This window comes from Cetorhinus maximus, chromosome 6, assembly GCF_964194155.1.
Source record: "Cetorhinus maximus chromosome 6, sCetMax3.hap1.1, whole genome shotgun sequence".
NCBI lineage: Eukaryota > Metazoa > Chordata > Chondrichthyes > Lamniformes > Cetorhinidae > Cetorhinus > Cetorhinus maximus.
Window position 1 is genome coordinate 18,477,276 of NC_135884.1, and position 20,653 is coordinate 18,497,928.

Here is a 20,653-nt window from a genome sequence, read left to right on the forward strand (position 1 = left end):
GGCACTTTACACATTGAAAATGCCAATGTGGGGCCATTGGCTTTGAAGGTACCTTCTGGGAGGTGGTTGCAACAGGCAAAGTGTGGGGCCAGTGGGGGGTGATTACAGTGGAAACTTAGACAGAACTCTGTCCCTCATCAACATTTTTTTGGTGGCAACTGAAGAATAAAGTTGGCCGTATGAATTTAACTGGCCCATACGCATAAACTTCGGGGTCAAAGTTTAAAAATAAGGGGTCTCCCATTTAAGACTGAGATGAGGAGAATTTTTTTTCCCTCAGAGAGTCATTAATCTTTGGAACTCTCCTCCCCAGACAGCAGTGGAGGCAGGGTCATTGAATATTTTTATGGTAGAGGTAGGTAGATTCTTGACTAACAAGGGAGTCAAAGGTTATCGGGGGTAGGGGGAATGTGGAGTGGAGGCCACAATCAGATCATGCCATGATCTTGTTGAATGGTGGACCAGTCTTGAGGGGCCGAATGGCCTACTCCTGCCCCTGATTCATATGTTTGTATGTACACAGATTAGGGACAGAAGCCCCTCTGCAAACTGTCAGCATTATGCCTGTTTTACACCTGATAAATGTGTACAACACATTTCTGCCTCTTAATGTCTGCAGGCTATTTTACCACATGGGCATTACAACTGAGACCAATCCGAATTTCATCCATACCAAAAAGATTGTGGTCAGGAGCTAGAATTCAAGCCAATTTTGTCCACCCTACTCTCGCATTACTGAGACCAATTGCAATGTCCCAGCTGCCACCTCAACTAACTTAGCATAGATTGGTGCTTTTAGTTTCCTGAAATTAGGGTGGATTATGGGGTTTAAAATAGCTCTGGTTTGGAGCGCTATAAGGAATGTGCCAGTGTGGTGTTAGGAGGATGAAAAGCAAACAAATGTTAACCTGAGTGTAAGTAAAAGAGAAGCTCAATCTGTTGTTCTGCCACTCTAAGTACATCAATGTATGTCTTTGGAACTGGAGAAACAGGAAACCAATTCTGTACCCATGAATAACCATGCATTAATTCATTGTCAGCATTGCACAAATTCTAGATGCGAGTGTTTTAATTGCAAGCTTGAAATGTCATGAGGTTAAGAGAGGTTTCAATAATTACCCAAAGAGTCTAATATTAATCGACAGAATCAGAAGACATTCCCAATAGTAGAGTTAGGTACAGATCAATCCCATTATATACTAGCAAATATGATAAATTAACAACTGATACATTGAACACAATCCAGCATATAATTTAGTAGAATCGTATTTCAGCAAAATATAAAATGAAGTTTCCACTTAGCAGGTGAGTGTCATTATCTTTTTAATTGGGCAATTTAAAAAATATGTAAAAAGATATATGGAGAAACGCTTCTTTAGAAATAAGTTTGATTTTGGATCTGCTCATGATGAGTTTTCTATCAGTCAGTGAGTTAAGACACTGCAACCTATCAAATTGTCATTTCCAGTGATACCACCTCCTACATCCCAGAACTGTCTGATACCCCATTTAGCAACAAAGTTTGTAGCATTTCCTCAGGCCTTGTCTGATCCATCACATATTTTTCACATTTATTCTCAGGATGTGGGCAATACTGGCAAAGGAACATTTCACTAAATCCTACCGTATCGGAGAAGGCAGTAGTGGAGCCTTTCCTTAAACTGCAGCAGTTTTCATGCTGAGGTTGGTGGCCATGGAAATAGATGATGTGTTGGTTGTCACCTTCCAAAATTCTGTAGATTCTGGAACAGTCCCGGCAGATTGGAGGGTGGCAAATGTAACCCCACTATTTAGAAAAGGGAAGGAGAAAACAGCGAATTACAGACTGGATTAGCCTAACACTAACATCAGTAGTAGGGAAAATGCTAGAGTCTGTTATAAAGGATGTGATAACAGGACTCTTAGAAAATATCGGCAGGATTAGACAAAGTCAACATGGATTTATGAAAGGGAAATCATGTTTGACAAACCTACTGGAGTTTTTTGAGGAAGTAACTAGCAGAATAGATAAGGGAGAACCAGTGGATATGGTGAATTTGGATTTTCAGAAAACTTTTTTATGAAGTCCCACATAAGAGGCTAGTGTGTAAAATTAAACCACATAGCATTGGGGGTAATGTATTGGCATGGATTGAGAATTGGTTAGCAGGTAGGAAACAGAGAGTAGGAATAAATAGGTCTTTATCGGAGTGGCAGGCGGTGACTAGTGGGGTACTGCAGAGATCAGTGCTTGGGCCCCAGCTATTCACAATATGTATCAATGAACCAAATGTAATATTTCCAAGTTTGCTGGCAACTTTGAACTTGGTGGGAATGTGAGCAACGAGGAGGGTGTTAAGAAGCTTCAAGGTGATTTAGACAAGTTGAGTGAATGGGCAAATACATGGCAGATGCAGTATAATATGGATAAATGTGAAGTTATTCACTTTGATAGGAAAAACAGAATGGCAGAGTATTAGTTAAATGGTGACAGAATACGAAACATTGATGTACGAAGGGACCTGAGTGTCTTTGTACACCAATCACTGAAAGCAAGCATGCAGGTGCAGCAAGCAGTTAAGAAGGCATTGGTATGTTGGCCTTCATTTCAAGAGGACTTGAGTACTGGAGCAAGGATGTCTAACTGCCGCTGTATAGGACCATGGTAAGACCACACCTGGAGTGTTGTGTGTCGTTTTGGTCTCCTTACCTAAGAAAGGATGTAGTTACATAGATGGAGTGCAGCGAAGGTTCACCAGACTGATTCCTGGGATGGCAGGGCTGTCATATGAGGAGAGATTGGGCCGACTAGGCCTGCATTCACTGGAGTTTAGAAGAATGAGAGGGGGATCTCATTAAATCGTATAAAATTCTGACATGGCTAGACAGACTGGATGCAGGGATGATGTTTCCTCTGGCTGGGGTGTCTAGAACAAGGAGTCGCAGTCTCTGGATATGCGGTAGGCCATTTAGGACTGAAAAGAGGAGAAATTTCTTCACTCAGAGGGTGGTAAACCTGTGAAATTCTCTACCACAGAAGGCTGTGGAGGCCAAATCACTGAATGTGTTTAAGAAGAAAATAGATTTCTGGACTCTAAAGGTATCAAGGGATATGGGGGAAAGGGCAGGACTATGGCGTTGAGGTAGAGGATTAGCCATGATCATATTGAATGGTGCAGCAGGCTTGAAGGGCCGAATGACCTATTCCTGCTCCTTTTTTATCAATTTACAGGATGTGGGTGTCATTGGATAGGCCAGCATTTATTGCCCACTGCCTTCAAGAAGGTGGTGGTGAGCTGTCTTCTTGAACTGCTACAATCCCTGTGGTTTGGTACACCCAGAGTGCTGTTGGGGAGGGAGTTCTGGGATTTTGACCCAGCGACAGTGAAGGAACGGTGATATATTTCCAAGTCAGAATGGTGAGTGACTTGGAGGGGAACTTCCAGGTGGTGATGATCCCATGTATCTAGATGGTAGTGGTCCTGAGTTTGGAGGTGCTGCCTAAGGAGCCTTGGTGAGTTCCTGCAGTGCATCTTGTAGATGGTACACATTGCTGCTACTGTGTGTTGGTGGTGGAGGGAGTGAATATTTGTGGAAGGGATGCCAATAAACGGGCTGCTTTGTTCTGGATGGTGTCAAGCTTCTTGAGTGTTGGTTGGAGCTGCACTCTTCCAGGCTAGGGGAGAGTATTCCATCACACTCTTGACTTGTACCTTGTAGATGGTGGATAGGCTTTGGGAAGTCAGGAGGCGAGTTACTTGCCACAGGATTCCTAGCATCTAACATGCTCTTGTAACCACCATATTGACATGGCTAGTCCAGTTCAGTTTCTGGTCAATGGTAGCCCCCAGATTGTTGGTAGTAGGGGATTCAGTGATGGTAATGCCATTGAATGTCAAGGGGCGATGGTTAGATTCTCCCTTGTTGGAGATGGTCATTGCCTGGCACTTGTGTGGTGCAAATGTTACTTGCCACTTGTCAGCCCAAGCCTGGATATTGTCCAGGTCTTGCTGCATTTGGACATGGACTGCTTCAGTATCTGAGGAGTCGTGAATGGTGCTGAATATTGTGCAATCATCAGCGAACATCCCCACTTCTGATCTTATGATGGAAGGAAGGTCACTGATGAAGTAGCTGAAGGTGATTGGGCCTGCGACACTACACTGAGGAACTCCTGCAGTGATGTCCTGGAACTGAGATGATTGACCTCCAACAACCACAACCATCTTCCTTTGTGCTAGGTATGCCTCCAGCCAGTGGAGAGTTTTCCTTCTGATTCCCTTGACTCCAGTTTTGTTGATAATCCCTTACTTCACTTTACTGATGATGGAGAGCAGACTAATGGGGCGGTAATTGGCCGGGTTGGATTTGCCCAGCTTTATGTTTACAGGACATACCTGGGCAATTTTCCACATTGCCAGGTAGATTCCGGTGTTGTAGCTGTACTGGAACTGCTTGGCTAGGGGCTTGTGAAGTTCTGGAGCACATCAAGTCTTTAGTACTATTGCTGGAATATTGTCAGGGCCCATAGCCTTTGTAGTATCCAGTGCCTTCAGCCGTTTCTTGATATCACGTGGAGTGAATTCAATTGGCTGAAGACTGGCATCTGTTTTGCTGGATCATCCACTTGGCACTTCTGGCTGAAGATTGTTGCAAATGCTTCAGCCTTATCTTTTGCACTGATGTGCCGGGCTCCTCCGTCATTGAGGATGGGGATATTTGTGGAGTCTCCTCCTCCAGTGTTTTGTTTAATTGTCCCCACCACCATTCACGACTGGATGTGGCAGGACTGCAGAGCTTAGATCTGATCTGTTGTTTGTGCAATCACTTTGCTCTGTCACTTGCTGCTTACAGTGTTTGGCACACAAGTGGTCCTGTGTTGTAGCTTCATCAGGTTGACACCTCATTTTTAGGTATGCCTGGTGCTGCTCCTGGCATGGCCTCCTGCACTCTTCATTGAACCAGTGCTGACCCACTGGCTTAGTGGTAATGGCAGAGTGTGAGATATGCTGGGCCATGAGGTTAATTGTGGTCGAGTACAAATTTGCTGCTGCTGATGGTCCACAGCACCTCATGGTTGCTCAGTCTTGAGTTGCTAGATCTGTTCGAAGTCTATCCCATTTAGCACAGTGGTAGTGCCGCACCACAAGATGGAGGGTATGCTCAGTGTGAAGACAGGACTTCATCTCCACAAGGAATGTGCGATGGTCACTCAAACCGATACTGTCATCGACAGATGCATCTGTGGTAGGCAGATTCCCTCACTACCTGCCACAGACCCAGTCTAGCAGCTTTGTCCTTTAGACAGCTCGGTCTGTGGTGGCGCTACCAAGCCACTTTTGGTGATGGACATTTAAGTCGCCCATCCAGTGTGCGTTCTGCGCCCTTGCCAACATGTTTCCTCCAAATGGTGTTCAACAGGGTGGTATGTGGTAATCAGCAGGAGGTTTCCGTGCCCCATGATGTCATGAGACTTCATGGGGGCCGGAGTCAATGTTGAGGGCTCCCAGTGCAATTCCACTGTGCCACCACCTCTGCTAGGTCTGCCCTGCCGGTGGGACAGGATGGTGATAGTGATGTCGGGGAGATGATCTGTAAGGTATGATTCCGTGAGTATGACTATGTCAGGCTGTTGCTTGACTAGTCTGTGAGACAGCTCTCTCAATTTTGACACAAGCCCCCAGATGTTAGTGAGGAGGACTTTGCAGGGTCGACAGGGCTGGGTTTGCCATTGTTGCTTCCAGTGCTTAGGTCGAGGCAAGATGGTCCATCCAGTTTCATTCCTTTTTATTGACTTTGTAATGGTTTGATCCAACTGAGTGGCTTACTAGGCCATTTCAGAGGGCATTTAAGTGTCAACTGCATTACTGGGGGTCTGGAGTAACATGTAGGCTAGACCAGGTGAGGACGGCAGATTTCCTTCCCTAAAGGGCATTAGTGAACCAGATGGGGTTTTTCCGACAATCGGCAATGGTTTCATGGTCATCGTTAGACTTTTAATTCCAGATTTTTATTGAATTCAAATTCCACCACCTGCCATGGTGGGATTTAAACCCTGATCCCCAGACCATTACCCTACGTCTCTGGATTTACTAGTCCAGTGACAATACCAATACACCACCGCCTCCCCTATTTTTTTATGTTTCTACGAATTTCAAGATTTTGACCCAGCAATGATAAAGGAATAGCAGTTTATCTAAGGATGAGGAGTGAGTGACTTGGAGAGGAAGTTGGAAATGATGGCACTATAACCTTGTGCTCTTGCCCTCCCTGCTGGCTGAGGTTGGAGGACTGGGCGGTGCTCTGGAAGTAAGCTTGGCAAAAGAATGATGAAGGGGGCGAATATTGAGCACATTGTCAAGCTGACTACTCTGTACTAATTGGTGTCAGGGGTACATAATATACTGTAGATGGGGCACTAAGAGTGGCTCAGTTCACCACCACTGACCGAGCTGGCAAAGCACTGAAAGATATGGCTGCCACACTGAGCTGGCAGCAGGTGGTGAAAGTACCAACATGAGGGAAAAGCCACAACAACCTGTGTATTGCAGTGGCATTGCACATTCATTGTGGAGACAAAATCCTGTTGGTAGACTGAAGACACCCTCCATCGTGCTGTTTGGCACTATCACTATGCTAAATAGGATAGGTTCAGAACGGATCTAGCAACTCAAATTTCCTTGATCAATGAAGCACTGTGGGCCATTGGCAGCAGCAGAATTTTATTCTGCCACAGCCTGTAACCTCATGATGCAGCATATTCCTCACTCTACCATTGCTATCAAGCCACAGGAGGAACCCTGGTTCGATGAGGAAAGTAGAAGAGTATGCCTGGAGCAGCACTAGGAGTACCTCAAAGTGAGGTACCAACTTGGTGAAGCTACAATATAGGAATACATGCATGCTAACTAGCAGAAGCAGCACGCTATAGGCAGAGCTAAATGATCCCGCAACAAACAGATCCAAAAAAAGTTCTGCAGTACTGTTGCATCCAGTCATAAATGGTGATGGACAATTAAACTACTAAAGGGCAGAGGCTTCATTAGAACTTAAGGAAATAAAAAAATAAGATATAGGAGCAGGAGTAGGCCATATGGCTCCTCAAGATCATTCTTCCAGTCAATATGTTCATGGCTGATCTTCTACCTCAACTCCCACTTTCCCACCAGCTCACCATATTCCTTAATTCCCTGAGACCCCCAAAGTCTGTCTATCTCAGACTTAAATATACTCAATGATGGGGCATCCACAACCCTCTGGGGCACAGAATTCCTAAGATTCACAACTCTTTGAGTGAAGAAATTTCTACTCTTTAACAGTCCTAAATGATCGATTCCTTATCCTGAGGCTGTGTCCCTGTGTTCTAGATTCCCCAGCCAGGGTAAACAATCTCTCAATGTTTACCCTGTCGAGCCAGAGTCTTGTATGTTTCAATGAGATTAACTCTCATTTTTCTGAACTCCGTAGAGTTAGAAGCCCAATTTATTCAGTCTCTCATCGTAGGACAACCCCAATCTTGTGAACCTTCGCTCGACCACCTCCAATGCAGGTATATCCTTCCTTAAATATGGAGACCAAAACTGCGCATGGCACTCCAGGTGCGGTATCACCAAAGTCCTAAATAATTGTAGCAAGACTTCCGTATTCTTGTACTCCAATCCTCTTGCAATAAAGTTCAAAATACCATTTCCCTTCTTAATTGCTTGCTGTACCTGCATGCTAAACTCCTGTCTTCTTTGTACACCCAAGTCTCTCTGAATATCATCATTTAGAAGTTTCATGCCTTTTAAAAATATTCTTCTTTTTTATTCTTTCTACTAAAGTGAATAATCTCAAGATCCCCTGATTATATTCCATCTGCCAATCTGTTGTCCACTCACTTTACCTTTGTACATCTCTTTGCAGCCTGTGTCCTCACAGTGACATTCCCACCTAACTTTTTATCATTAGCAAACCTAGGTACATTACTCTCAGTCATTTCATCTAAGTCATTAATACAAATTGTAAATAACTGAGGCCCCAGCACGGATTCTTGCAGCACTTCACTAGTTACAGCCTATCAGCTTGAAAATGACCTGTTTATCCCTACTTTCTGCTTCCTGTCTGTTAACTAATCCTCCACCCATGTAATCTCCAGTTCTATGAGCCTTTATCTTGCATATTAACCTTTTGTGTAGCACCTTATCAAATGCCTTTTGGAGATTCAAGAATACGACATCTACTGGTTCCCATTTGTCTACCTTACCAGTTACATCCTCAAATAACTCTAATTGTCAAACATGATTTCCTTTATGTAAAACCATATGATTTTTGTAAAACTATGATTATCTAAGTGCGTTGTTAAAACTTCCTTAGTAAGAGATTCCAGCATTTCCTGATTATATATGTCAGGCTAACTGGTCTGTATTCCCTGTTTTGCCTCTCCCTCCTTGCTTGAATGGCAGTGTTACATTTGTTAACTTCCAATCCACTGGGACCATTCTAGAATCTAGGGAACTTTGGAAAATAATAACTGGTACAGCCATTATTTCTGTAGATGTCTCTTTTAGAACCTTAGGATGTTGGATGGCAGGTCTTGGGAATTTCTCAGCTTCTTATCTCTTAACTTTCTCCCATGCTTCTTCTCTGCTGACATTAATTACCTTAAGATCCTTACCCTTAATAGCCCCTTGGTTACCCTCTATTTATGGTATGTAAGCCAGACACAATGGGCAGAATCGTCCTAGATTTGCATTAAGCGTGGTGGTGGGCGGGTAAAGTGACGTTTTACCACTGGCCGCGATAGTGGGTTTTCATGCCGTATCATCCCAAACCACCACATTATTTAAGCATTCCCAGGAAACACGCCGTTTCCATGACGGGCAGGCTCCAATTAGCCTACCACACCATCACCTCGCTGCTTCATCACTGCAGGCATCACATTTAAAGTACAGCCGCGCTCAGTGCTTCCAGCCCAGGGCTGCTACAAAGAAGACATGGCCCCGGAAGGCAAGAAGACTTCAGCCCTCAAGTGCCTTTTGGATGCCATGGAGGCCCGCTGTGATGTTCTCTACCCTCATTCCTGCTGCAGGAGGAGCAGCAACATTACCACTACGGCTTGGTGGGCGATGGCAGTGGTGATCAGTGCCAATGCTGCACAGAAGAGGTTGGCCATCCAATGCAGATGGAGGATGAATGATATCATCCGTGCAGCCAGGGTAAGGCAACCACCTCATCACCACTCTAAACTTATACACTCAAGCCCATCACATATTCACTGGCATATCATTCACTGCCTGCTCAAGGGACATCACCACCATTCTCACACACATACCCTCACATGTCCATCTGGCCTCATCCCCTCTTGAGACTGCCTCCTCAGGCATCACCATCTTGAGTCCACTTGCACAAATCAACATGTGCCCCCACACACACGCTGGGTTACCCTTCTTCCCCTTTACAGCCCTCGTCTTGCAGCCTCTTCCCTTGCCTGAGGCCACTTCTCTCCCTTCACCAAGCAAGCCCAAGCCTTGCAATAATTGAAGTCACCCAGATATGGCTGATCTGTTAGGTAGAGACCTACCCGTGAGCCCCCCTAAAAGTGATGTGGTGCTGTTTATGTAGCCTGGCGCTGATGACTGAGAGTGCTGACTGAAGCAAGGTAGGCAAACAACCTTGAAGTCCCAAGCGAAGTGCAGCCCACTCGGTGTAGGTTGTTTATGTACTGTTGTGAAACAGGTCAATGTGTCCGCTCACGCCACTAAACACACTGGCGGGCACGAAAATCCCAGCCAATGTCTCTCCCATTTACACATTCCCCATGATAATTTCTCCTGTCTGCCTCTAAATGACCCAACATTTTCTTTAGCTACTCTCCTCCTTTTTATAAACTGGTAAACGCTCTTAGAATCTGTTTGTATATTCCTGGCTAGTTACTCTCATATTTTATCTTCTTTTTAAATCAACTTATTGTAACCTGTTGCTGGTTCTAAAACTGTCCCAATCCTCAGGCTTACTACTATTCTTTGCAACATTATAAGCCCCTTCTTTTAATCTAATACAACCCTTAACTTCCCTAGTAAGCCACATTCTTTCTTGCTGAGGTTTGTTTTTGATGGAATTTATTTTTGTTGACCATGAACATCCCCATCCTCAAAGATGGAGATCAGCACAAAAGTGCAAAAGACAAGGATAAAGCATCTGCAACCATGTTCAGTCTGAAATGCCAAGTGGATGATCCATCTCAGCCCCTTCTCGAGATCACCATTATCACAAAAGCCAGACTTCAGCCAATTTGATTGACTCCACATAATATAAAGATTCAGCTGAGAGCACTGGATACCACAGCATCTTGGCTATAGTGCTGAAAACTTGTGTCCCAGAACTAGGCTCGCCCCTGTTTCAGTGCAGTTACAACACCAGCATCTACCCAAAGTGGAAAATTGCCTTAGTATGTCATGTCCGTAGAAAGCAGAACAGATTTAAGCCAATCAATTTTTGCTGCCCCATCAGTCCAATTTCAAATATTGGCAAACTGATGAATGTGTCATCATCATTACTGTCACACAGCACTTACTCACCAGTTATGTTCCACTAGAACCACTCAGCTCCTGACCTCATTACACCTTGCCCCGAACATTGTCAAAGGAGCTGAATTCCATAGATAAATTCCATAGATGAATGACTGCCCTTGTCATCAAGCCAACATTTGACTAAGTGCAGCATCAAGCAGCCTTGGTAAAATTGAAGCCAATAGGAATCAGGGAGGCGATCTTCAGTGGTTGGAGTCATACTGAGCACAATAGAAGATTGTTGCTGTTGTTGAAGGCCAATTATTGCAGCCCCAGGACATCACTGCAGGAATTCCCTAAGGTCATGTTCTAGGCCCAAGACATCTCAATTGCTTCATCAATGATCTTCCTGCCTCCATCATAAGGGTAGAAGTGGATGCACAATGTTCAGTTCCATTTGCAACTCCTCAGGTAATGGAGTAGCAAGACCCCTGGTTAACATTCAGGCTTAGTCTGATAAGTGGCAAGTGACATTCGCAACACACAAGTGCTGGGTAGTGACAATCTCCAAAAAGAGAGAATCTAACGATCTCTCCTTGATGTTCAATGGCATAGGTGAATGACTATTTGTCAAATTCCCCTTTGTCAACATTCTTAGGGGTCACTATTGACCAGAAACTAACTGGTCCAGCCACATAATGCTGTGGCTTTAACAGCAAGTCAGAAGCTGGAGATTCTGTGGTGAATAACTCACCTCAGGGCTCCCCAAAGCCTTTCCACCATCTACAGGACGCAAGTCAGAGTGTGGTAGAATATTCTCCACTTGCCTGGGTGAGTGCATTGGCAACAACACTCAAGAAGCTCAACACCATTCAGGACAAAGCAGCCTGCTTGATCAACACCTCATCCACCACCTTAAACATTCACTTGCTCCATCACAGTTGCAGCAATAGTGTGTATCATCTAGAAGACGCACTGCAGCATCTCAGCAAGGCTTCTTTGAAAACACCTCCCAAACTCGCAACCAATACTGCCTGGAAGAACAAGGGCAGAAGGCACATGGGAATACAACCACCTGCAATTCCCCTCCAAGCCACACACCGTCCTGACGTGGAAATATATTGCTGCTGCTTCAACATCACTGGGTCAATATTCTGGAACTCTCTACTTAACAGCGCCCAAGGACTTTCACCACAGTGAATGCAATGGATCAAGAAGATGGTTCACCACCACCTTCTCCAGGGCAATTAAAAACTGAACCTGCCAGTGGTGCCCAAATGCAATAAACACATTTTTAAAAGTTGGACCTGTTCAAGTGGCTGGTGAGTATTTTATTGCAGTCCTTCTTGAGCATTGTAGCTGGTGGAGAAACATTAAATGGTTGGGAAGTGAGCCACACATTGCAGAGTGCCCAGGCTTTCTCTGCTCTTGTAGCTGCATTGTTAAAATGGTCAGCCCAGTTAAGCTTATGATCCATAGTGGCCCTTCAGGCTATTGATGGTGATGGTAGCATGTACTACAGGAGATCAGAGGGATGGGGTTGGGCCTTTTCTAGTTGGTCATTTCCTGACAATTATACTGTGTGAATGTTATCTGCCACTTGTGAGCCTAAGCATAGATGTTGTCCATGGCCTGCTATAGGTTGGCATACCTGCTTTAATGATCAGAAGAGTTGTAAATGGAGCTGAACACTGTAGAATTAGCAATAAACAAAGTACTTCTGACCTTATAATGGAGGGAAGACCATTGATGATGCAATTGATAATGGTTGGGCCATGGACACTTCCCTGAGGAATTCCTGCAGTAATGTCCTGAGCTGGTATGATTCATCTTCAAAAGCCATGATCATTCTCTTTCTTGTCAGTTCTAACACCAGTCTCTGGAGGGGTTTCCCCTGAACCTCGCTTAACCTCAGTTGGTACTGAACTCCATCAGAAATGCTGATCCCACTGTAGGTCATTTCAAATGAGATGGAGGATATGAACCTGAATGAACAGTAAGGCTAGTTCCTGTTATTTCTGCAGTGTTGGGACAGGGGGTTAAGTATTTATTTTACTTACTGAGCCCTACCCATCTTACCCCTCACTTGATCACCATTGTTTACCTTTAATTAAATACCTGCAGCACAAGTTCCAAAACTTCAAGAAATTCTCAATTCTTTTAATTGCATAAGATCTCTATAAAAAAATCAATTTATGTTGAGGTTGCCATTTTGCTTCAAAATACTGTTCATTAATCAAATTGGAATTGATGTTGCAGTATTTATTCAGGTACGTGTGATTGAGATATTTATATTGGCTAGGCTGAACAAGAATGAATCACACTACTGCCTCAATCAATCTCAGCAAGTGAGGCAAGTATATTCAACTTGATCACAAACTTTTTTGAAAAGTCATAACGTCATGCTTAGCAGCACCTCAGATTTACAAGACATTCCATGTTAAAGCTCAGCTATGTCCCTAGTGCCAGACTGTCTCAGTACATCAGTGCTTTCAAAGGGACAATAACACAAGTGAATATTTTTGGCTTCTTGTCAGTCTTCATATTTCTATACAAGGTTAATTTACACAGGATCCACATTCCTCACATTTCCTCAAATAATATTACGTTATTTTTGGAAACTGTATTCCAGTAAAATTTGCTAAAAATGTATCAGGAATGGGAATCTTTCCAGATCTGCTTTAATTACTCTGGATTGAAGCCAATGCCTCTAAGCTGCCAGCCTGTCTCAGGGATGATTATCTCTTGCAGTTTCAACCCTCAGAGATTGATATTTCCTCCAGCTCAGTGTTAGTTTGTCCAACACCTTCAGTCTTTGTGTCTAGTGTTGTTTCCAACCTGTCTGGCTGGTTGGTATCATTTGCAACTTCATACCCCAGGACAAGAAACCCTTAGAAGGTTTAGTCTTCATGGCTAATATATCTTCCCAGCCTGCTTTGAAAGCTGGTGGCTCCTTAACCTCATTTACTAGAATAGATCTGGCCACACAGCGACCATTTTACAAACAATGGCACCCCCTCCATCCAACCCCATCCTCCTATCTTGACCCGCTACCTCTTATCAATCCCATCCGACCTCTGATCATCGGATCTCCAGCCTCCTATTCTCCTCACAAACCTTCCCCCAACCCAACATCCAATTCTGATTCTCAACTTCACTTATTTGAGGACCACTTCAATGCTGGTAGCAGCCTGATCTTGGCGTGTTTGCCAGCTGGCTATTGACCCACACTGGTCCCATTGTAATGGGACCCAATATATGGGGTTGCCTCAGGCCTTACCATCCAGGTGCAGGGCATGCATTCAGTACTCCCAAAATTGGGATTAGCCACACTTCTAGGCCATGGTCTCTTAATAGTCTGAGACCACATGGCTGGTAGTATTTCCTAGCTTACTTGGTTCACGGGGCTCCTACCTTTCCCATCTTCTCCTCGAGACTTGTAACTCTCCTCACTTTATCTCCAGCTTGCTACTGCTTAAAACCTAAAGAATGAGAGCACAGTGATCTCTCCCAGTTTTCAGTAAGCCGTTTAATGTATATTCCCAGACTAGGGACAGCCATTTCCCTTTTTCTCCATCTGGATTCCAATATTGCCTTTCCATCCCACAGCCTGGGTCAATCATGTGTAGCAGTGTTGCTACTGAAACATATTGGTGGAACATGTGAAATTTATACTTATATAATGGAACCTCAATTATCTGCGGTCCCATTATTCACACTAGAATTTTTCACGAGAATTTTCATGGGAGTTGGGAGACCAGCAGGAGTTGGGTCTTATTTTTGAATAAGCCAGCTAACATGCAATTAAGTATTTTAAATTGATTCTTCACAGACCCTCGTCTATTGATCCAGTGGGATAAGTAGTTGTAATCTGGATATTCATTCCCTGATAGAATTCACATCTATAGCATTTAGTTTCAAGTTAGGACACCAGCAAGAGTCAGGGTTTCAAAAGCTGGTAGTGATAGGAGAAATTTGAAGTAACAAATTAAAAGTATAGCAGAAAAATATTATTGTCATTGCATCAAGTGAATTGGCTTGAGTGCATTTCCTATAGAATATTCTAAATTAGGCTAATGACTACAAAAGAAAGAAATACTTGCATTTATATAGCACTTTTCATCACCAACATCTCAAAGCACTTTACAGTCAATGAAGTACTTTTGAAGTGTAGTCACTATTGTAAAGTAGGAAACAAGAGCACAGCAAACTCCCACAAATAGCAATGCAACAGCGTCCAGGTAATGGTTTTTGTGGGGCAAAATCTTTAGCTTGGCAGGCGGGCGCGCGCACGCCCAACCCGTTCGAGCGTGAAATGACGAGCATTGACGTCGGGCGAGCGTCTCTGTGCTGGAGTCGGCAGTGCACCCGCCAACAATTCAAATGCCTATTAAGACCATCAAATTTTCAATTAAGTTAAATTTTTCGCTGCCTGTCCAACCTTATGGTTGGCAGGCAGGTGAAAATGCCAAGCAGCCTCTGTATTTTTTAGGAAACCTCATCCACGGGCGGGATGAGGTTTCCTAAAGCAAATAAAAATAAAATTAAAATTTTAAAACTTAATTTATAACATGTCCCTGCTTATGTGACAGAGTCATGTGAGGCGACGTGTTTTATGACATTTTAATTTCTTTATTTTTTTTAAATCACTTTTCATCTCCCCAAGGCAGCTCTGTGGCTCAGGGAGATTACCAAGCCTGTCGCCCTCCTCCCCCTGCCTGCACAGGCACCATTGAGTGCTGCTGCTCGCCTTAATTGGCCCACCAGCGTGAAATCACCCTCCGGCCCCGATCACCCCCACCCGCCCCTGCCAAGCCTGCGCGACAAGGCCAAGGTTCTGCCCGTGATGTTGATTGAGGAATCAATATTGGCCAGAACAATGGGGAGAACTCCCCTGCTGTTGTTCAAAATATTGCCATGGGATCTTTTACATCCATCCAAGCAGGTAGATGGGGCCTCAGTTTAACGTCTGATCTGAAAGAGATTAAATAGTCTGACAGTGCAGCACTCCCTCAGCGCTGAACTGGAGTAGCTTTGATTTTTGTGTTCAAGTGCTGGACTGGGACTTGAACCCAGAACCTGGTGACTCAGAAGTGAGAGTGGTGCCAACAGCCAACAGCTGACACTCAGTGAATTTCTTCTCTCTCGCCCTGAAGAATATTGCGCCCTGTACCTGAGGCTACAGGAATGCACTTCCATTGAGAAATTGAGCCAGGCTATAATCCTCTACTACAGCTGTGACAAGCCCACATATTGGACCAGCACACATCATTTCCCCCACAATGAGAAATTAGAGCTTACATATGATAAAGTACACCAAAAAATATAGGTTTTGTTTCATAGTAGACTCAGTAAGCTTATGAAAACTGACTTTCTGCTATGATCACGAGAAAAGTAATGGGAGAAAATTGTAACCATGACAGCCATTTTGACCATGTTATACTGCAGTCGTAGTACTTGTAGTCATTCAGCCCTTTCCCCAATTCCTCTGCTTCATTCCTCTGACTCCAACCTCTTGTGTAACTCCTGTCCCTTTGTAGGCACTGAGCAATCTCATTTCTAAGTACCTGCAACTTGTAAAACTCATTAAGTGAAAAAGTAGCAAAAAGATCACATCATCAACAGACTGTTCCAGACAGATGTTGAAATTGTGCAACTGTGGCTTGTTAGCAAACTAATTTAACTTATTTCATATGTAACTGCAACAAAGGCACCTGTCAGCATGTCTCTTACATTGAATGCGGTTAGAATGTGGTTAGTTACACAGGAAACAGCATCAGTTACTTAGGCTCTGATAAAGATTTGCATATTTTAGTTAATCGGAAAATGATTGACAAACAGCTTCATATCCAATGTGCACAGGTCTGTACCTGAGTTCTGTGTTTGGTGACAATATCATTAAGTGTTTGAGTTTTTATGTTATTGGACTGGTAATCCAGAGACCTGAACTAATAACCCAAAGACTATGAGTTAAACTGCAGCGTGGCACTTTGAGAGTTTGAATTCATTCTTTTTTAAATCTGTGAATAAAATGCTGTTATCAGTAAAAATGGCCATGAAGCTATTGGATGTGGTAAAAACCCAACTGATTCACTAATTAGGGAAGGAAATCAGCTGACTTACTCAGTCTGGTCTGCGTGCGAGTCAGACCCTCCCATACCCGATTCTGGCCCTGCCTATACATGATTCTAATCCCACGTAAATGTAGTTGACTCTTAACCGCCACCTGAATAGGTTTAGCAAGATGCATAGTTGTATCAACTTCAAAGTACTTTAGCTATATGGAGTGCAACGGTTCAGCAAGATGATCCATCGCCACCTTGTCTGGACAACTAGCGAAAGACAATAAATGCTGTGCTTGCCAATGTGCCCAAATCCTGAGAATGTTTTATTTAAGTGAAAAGTCCACCCAGCTTATGCCATTTACCGAATTGATGTTCTGGTGAAATCAATGGACTTATTTGCCACCTGCCTTTATATTTTCACTGGCGAAGATTAGAAATCTATTTACCTAATTTTTGAATGGTTTAAGTCAAAATTCATCGAGTCCAATGAGTTTGTTGTTAGGAAATAGAGACAGTTTAAGTTTGTATTTGTAGTTTTTAGGAATGAGTTTTAGCTTTTAAATTTAAGTTTGATTTGTATTTCTGTGTGTTAAGAAGAGGTCAAGTTGAGTTTTAGTTTCACTTTAAAAGGTGCTTGCATTTTGAATGAGTTTTAGGACTGTTGCAGCTAAGTTGAACAAACAAGAGGAGACAAACTGGGCTGTTGCCTAGCAACAGGGGTCCAGAGAGGCAGGTCCCTCCCACAGACACACAGAATAAACTAGAAATAGCAGTTTGATTTGAAAGCTGTTCTGAGTTCAGTTGGTTTTGAAGACAGATGCCAAGAGAGAGTGCAGCAAAGGGGACAGATAGCCAGTCCCAAGCAGAGAAGACCCCAAAATCCAGGGGAGTGGTACAGGAGAAAGTCCCAAGCAGACCTTCTAGTCAAAGGAAGGACAGGAACCTGGAAATGGTCCTGTTAAGTAAAGTTAAAAGTGTAGGGAAGAGAGAAAGGTTCCAAGTTTCAGATTTAAAGAGCCAAAGCTGCAGAAAGCAGATTTAAAGTGAGAACAGCTTGCAAGAGGCCAGAAGGTCCAAAGAGATGGCTGAAGATCTGTACTGTTGACAGCTGAGTCAGTGAAAGAGAGAGTATGTGGAGGAAAGCTTGAATGCATGTGGTGGCCCAGGGGAGAGGAAGGAGAGCTTGAAACCCTGGAGGTGAACCCTTGCGGAAGGCATCTGAGAGAAAGTGTCAGTTTGGGAGAAGATTCCAAGGCAAGGTCTTGGAGAGTGTAGTTGGAAACGCTCATGTGTAAGACTGAGTGCAGTGAGACTGGTTGGCTCATGGTGTGACAAGCGTCTGGGGGGGGAGTTAAAGTTAGATCAATTGCATTTGCTTGAGGCGGCATCTGTCATCTGATTTCAGAGTGTGGTGTGTCTGACCACAGATTGCCATTGGTTTACATGGATAGTGTACTTACTGTGAAAATTAGAGTATAAGATAGCTTTTGTAACTTGTGCTATCCTTACAAATCTATATATATCTGTAAAGGTATAGATGTGGGTGAAGGAATATTGTAATATAGTTCACCTTTTCTTGTTTAATAAGTGCTTTATGCTTTTGTTAAAAGTTCATTAGCTGACTCCGGTGGCTCTGTTCAGTAGCCCCTCTGAACTTATCTAAACAAACAAATAAAAGTTAGGATCTGTCAAGTCAGGTTCCACCCTGGGATCAGGTTTGTCCAGTGGTAACCTCAGCTGGGGATCATAACATTGTCCTGTAAACTTATGATTTGAAGAATTCTGAAGTTGAAATTGGTGCACCATTCTCTTAGTGTGTAATTATGTCCTTGCTTCTTTTCTGTTGATTCTACACAGAAATGTTCAGTTTTATCAATTACTCGTATAATTTTAAGATGAGTTAAAATTGTGTTTCTTCAGCATTTCCTCATAACTTCACAATGTAAGTTGGGTGGCATTCTTTGGTAACTTTTCAATACATCTGTTACCCACTGGATGAAACGGTTCTACATTCTTACACTTAGGGCAGGATCTTCCAATCGGTGAGCGGGGGCAGGGCCTGCTCGCCGACATGTAAAATGACCCCACATCATTTCCATTTTCAGGCCTGTGGGGGCGCAGCCAAGTTAGCTGTGCTCCGGCCGACCTGTCAACGACCTATTGAGGCCATGGAGACACTAATTAAAATCATCAATGGACCTGCCCGTCCAACCTTAGTGTTGGCGGGCAGGCTGGGAGCTCTGGCGGGCTTCAGAAAAAGCATGAAACCTCATCCATGGGCAGGATGAGGTTTCATGAGGGTATTTAAATCTTTAATAAAGGTTTCAGTTAAAGTGATGGACATGTCCCAACTCATGTGACAGTGTCACATGAGGGGACACGTCAGGGAAATTTTCCTATCATTTTTATTGCAAATTTTAATTCAGAGCCGATCTCCCTGAGGCAGCACTTAGCCTCGGAGATCAGTGTGCTCTTTCATGCGCATGTGTGAAAGAGCGCACTCCCAGCTGAGGGAATCCACCCCCCCCACCGCCCGCACAGGGAGCGCATAGCGTTTCCTGGTGGACGTCACGCTGGGCAGGCCTTAATTGGCCCGCCCATGTAAAATGGCGATCAGAGGTGCGCCCACCTGCGCCCACTCCTGCACTACCCCCCCCACCCCCCAACGGGGGGGGGATTTTTCTATTAACTTTCCAAATGTTTAACAGTTATCCCCTGCTGTTTGAACCCTACATCATGCTGCACAATTTGATCAAATACTTGCATAGCTTTGAAAACTTCAAAAAGATCACGTTTTGCATTTTCAAATAAACATGCAAATTAAAAATAAAATGCATGGCTTAATAACGTTAATTTATGCACCAACCATCAAGCTATTTTGGCAAACATAATTGCAAATAATAAGAGCCAATGATCACTTTGACAACCTTTACTTCAAAGTAAATGAATGGTGAATGTTTGATGCACATTCAGTAGTTTTCATTTTAAGGTTTACTACATTTTTCCAGAAATGTCCATCTTTTGTTCAATTATTTAGCCTTATTGGTCATAGATTTACTATTAGACAGTTTTAGTTAGATACAAAGGTGAACTGCTAATAACTTCAGTAGAGAAGAATTAACCTTGAGACCAGAGCAGGACAATATCTCTCCTTGCACTTTGTCGAATCATTTCTTTTTCCTCCTTAATTGGCAACATAACCATTTATGTATTCTCCTGGTGGATCTTTGAGATCTATCCTGAATTTATGGCATACTATGGCAAAAATGCTCCTGGTGTCTGGCAAATCTGAGTGTGGAGAACAAACTGTGTCAGTGATTATCAACTCCATTTTACAACAGCTGTAGGCTGAGACTCTGGAGGATTTTTCTGGATTCCATAATTTTCTATGATTTATCTGGTGCCAAAGTTCTGATATTACACCAACTCAAACTGGAGCCAGCATCACATCCTTTACACAGCGGTTGTTCTGCTGCTGACAAAAGGCTTGTTCACTTCATTACACTTTATCGTTGCCTTGAGGTTAAATGCAGGTTTAATCCATAATGTCAGGGAAAGACTGTGAGAGTCACAGAGTTACACGAGAGCAGAAAATAAAACATGGCAACATATGAGCATCTCATTTAGTGGCATAATCGGGCAAATTTTCTACATCTCAGAGGTAATGTAGGCATTTCATGGTCAACTAAAAGATATACCATAAAACTAAAACCAGAAATTACAGTCTTGAATTAGTTTGTAATGTTAATTAATACATAACCATTAAGTAGTTTGAGAGATTGAGTATCATACATTTGAAAAATTGTTACAGTCATTAGCCATATAAAATGGGGCTGATTTCTGGTATGTACTAGATGCAAAGAGTCATAAAGAGGGAATTAAAAATCTGAAACAGGAGCTCAACCTGATCTCTTTTTAAAAAATTAATTCATGGGATGTGGGCATCGCTGGCTAGGCCAGCATTTATTACCCATCCCTAATTGCCCTTGAACTGAGTGGCTTGCTACGTCATTTCAGAGTCAAACACATGGCTGTGGGTCTGGAGTCACATGCAGGCCAGACCAGGTAAGGGTGGCAGATTTCCTTCCCTAAAGGACATTAGTGAACCAGAAGGGTTTT

At 43.4% G+C, this 20,653-nt stretch overlaps 1 protein-coding gene across 2 annotated transcripts in view; it reads left to right on the forward strand.

Moving 5' to 3' along the window:
- Positions 1–20,653, forward strand: part of LOC144681592 (NUAK family SNF1-like kinase 1) — a 41,560-nt gene that overhangs the window by 1,706 nt on the left and 19,201 nt on the right. The gene's annotated exons all lie outside the window — the stretch shown is intronic.